Raw genomic sequence first — 3,498 nt, forward strand, 5'->3', positions numbered from 1 at the left:
CATGTCTCTGAAGGTTCCTAGTGCAACTTCATAGTCAATCCAGGGGGTTGCAGTGAAGAGCTGCAACAAGCCTCCAAGCTAAGTATGTTTCTGCTGGAGTTCCTGTATTACCCATCACTGACCCATAGAAGGAAAGACCCAGATGGTAATTTTCCCATGGGACAGTTAGAAAGGTACTGCAACTGAATCACCGAATCACAGAATGGGTCAGATTGGAAGCAACAACAGTGGCTCACTGGTCCCATCTCCCTACTCAAGCAGTGCCATCCCAGAGCACGTTGCACAGGATTGTGTCCAGGTGGTTCTTGAATATCTCCAGTAGGGAGAATCCATCACCTCTCTGGGCAATCTGTTCCAGTGCATGGTCACCTCCACAGTAAAGAGGTTCCTCCTCATAATCAGGTGGAACTTCCTGTGCATCAGTTTCTGCCCATTGCCTCTTTTCCTGTTGCTTGGCAGCAACGAGAAGAGCCTGGTTCCATCTTTATCAAGCAAAACGTAGAATATTATGTATTTCAGCTTTTCTGTTATTATATTCAGGACTGGTGTTTTGTGAAGTGGCCTGAAGTTACCCATCCATCCTGCTTGCAAATTTTAAATGGCACAAATTAAAATTTTTGCAGTCTTTAAAAGTGTGCTATGGTTGAACATCACAGCTCCTGGGATCTCTGCCACCTCTTTTTATTACTCTTTTGGAGAAAGTTGTCCATGATCATTGATTAAATAATAGCTAACATTTGCTGAAGGTATCAAGGGACTTCATAATCTTTCTGCATTTCAAGGTCATTGTCTTAATTCTTTCAAAACACACAACCATGCTCATTAAAACCTTCCCCTTTTTTTTCTGAATTATTTTATTACTCAATGTAATTTCAAATTATATGTTTCTCATTTCCATATTCTTTGCTTGATTGGAAGCATTATAGAAAATGTCATTATGCCCTTCTTCCCCATGCGTTATCTTCACGGATGTATGTTTGTATAAAAACAAGAATCTCCAACTTTTGTTTTTCTTAACTTGAATTCCTCTCAGTATTCAGTTTGTGGAAGCTATTTGCGGTGCGCTCAGCTATTCATCATAACCTCCTCTAAAGCTAATTATTCACTCTTTGCAGTCTGGGAATTGAGCATGAAAATCAGCCAAAATGATTCCTGTAAATCAGTGCTACTGTGACTTTCCCAAGTATAAATGTCCAAGATCATACTTCTACATGTAGCCTAAGTCAGAGTGCATGCTTTCTGACACAGTGAAGTCATAAAATTAAATTATATTACAGCAATTGGTAGTTTTATGAGGTTGATATTGTGGTTCTTGAAAAAATCATACAAATTAGTAGTAAGCAGCCAATATCAGGTGTAACTTCCTAATATTAGTATAATTAATATGCAGGTAGAATAAATTGTAACATATAGGTACACCGGAGGAAAATGTTTTTTCATGTTTTTACATCAAAAGGATCTAGGTAATAACATTATCTTTCAATAAATTCAATAAACTGTAATCCTGTTTCTCTTACAGATGTACCTTTGTTTCATACATTAGTGAGGGATAAAAAAATTGGAGATGTTTTAATACCTGCTAAACAGCTAGTGTAATTTACATGCCAGCCATTTTACATATTCCCTATCTGAATCAAGTTCTGCACCATTGGGAACAGTTGTTAATATTTAAGGAGGAAATAGCCATTAAAGCAAAGTAAGAGAAAATAATTTAAAACTTGGCTTTCCAATGTCTGCTAATAGTGCCTATTGCAACCAAACTTACATAGTTCATGCTTCGTTCCTAAAGCAGCCAAAAGGGTAGTGGCTATTATTTTACCATTTTCTAAGTCATGCTTGAAATTTCCTTCTGAAGAAAGGCAGCATATTTTCAGTTCTCAGTGTTGATGCTGGGCAGGTGGCAGCAGTGCTCTCTTTTGGGTGATCAGAAGACAATGCAACACAGACATAGACAAGATTTATATGCAGTGTTACAAAGCTGAGCTGGAAGAATCAGGATAAATATTTTCCAGAAGTACCTTTTGGCTTCTTTAATGTCATGCTGAGTCTCTACTAACTCCAGTTTTATTTTCAAAACTTAATTTACATGTTAATATACATCTGGCTGCATAGATCCAGAACAAGTGTAACTTGCATATTAAATAGAAAATGTGTCAGAAATGTTTTATGTTATCTATTTTAAAGAAAACAGTATGCTTTCCACGTGAAAATACATTAAGTGCTGATGATCTGTTGATTGTATTCAGTTGCTATAGATTTCTCTCCTGTAAGGATGAAATTTGTTGATATCATATTTTACCCTATTGATTTTTACAAGTTCACTTCTTTTTCCAGTTTTTAGTGTCACTGACTATGTCAGCCAAAACCTGTCCTATGACCTTTCTCAGCATCTCCCAGTGAATCAGCAGTGTGGAATTAGGCTGAACGCTGAACTTCGTTCAGTTTGTCCTTAGGCTTTGCCCATTGCCATATTGGGAAGCTCTTCCTTCTTTTGATGCAAGAAAGACTCAGAAACTTGCTGCAGTTGTGCATGTGCGTTCCACAGAATGGTGCAAGATAATCATAGAATCATAGAATGGCTTGGGTTGGAAGGTACTTTAAAGATCATCTAGTTCCAACTCCCCTGCTGTGGGCAGAATGTATTCCTCCCCTCAAGTTTTTGTCTCTTGAGTGGCAGATGGTGGGATATTTTGTTTAATGCCTGAGTCAGCTCACTGACAAACTCCTCTTTCAGTTAATCCTTTTTTTTTTTTCCTGTGATGTATAGCTGTAATTGATTATAATAATCTGCTGAACCAGAGCAAAAGTTGAATAAATACAGTGAGAATTTGAGGACTCTTGTTAACTCACTTCTTACATATACTTCTTACGTCTCCATGGAAGCTTAATACTCATTGGGAATTGTAGGACATGTGACTTACTTAGCTTAATAAGAACTGCTTTTATCTCTTAAAATAAAAAAAACAGTAGAAACTAGAAGCCTGGCTCAGTAGTCTGAGGTGGATCAGTTTTTAATCTAGATGGCATAAAAGCCAAAAAAATTTCATCACAGACTGCTCAAGAAACCAGATAGCTCTATTGATTTTGTTTTGGGATTTTTTTCCCCCTTTAGAAACCCTCAAAATATAATTTTCTTCCATATGAAAAATTAAAACCATTGGACAATCCACATGAATATACACAATGCTCATTTTAACTGCTTGAATGGTGCTTCCATTGAAGAGAGTGTTAAATGCTGCTGAACTGACAAGACTTTAGTCCGATTATTTTTGAATGGCATGTGAATGCTGCGGGCAGGGATGCCATTAATAAAGGGCATTTGCTGTTAAAAAAAATAAAATAGCATACCCTGTGCTCAGAAGAGAGCCAATGGGAAATTACTATACATCATGACACCAGCCCTACGGATTTATATCTTTTAGGGTGACATACTATTGGCTGCTAGTTAGCCTCTATGGGAGGGATCACTGCCACTGTCTGTGGCTTCCTCTTCAGGTC

The sequence above is a fragment of the Neopelma chrysocephalum genome, unplaced genomic scaffold (assembly GCF_003984885.1).
Source record: "Neopelma chrysocephalum unplaced genomic scaffold, ASM398488v2 Primary Assembly neopelma1_96365, whole genome shotgun sequence".
NCBI classification, from domain to species: Eukaryota; Metazoa; Chordata; class Aves; order Passeriformes; family Pipridae; genus Neopelma; species Neopelma chrysocephalum.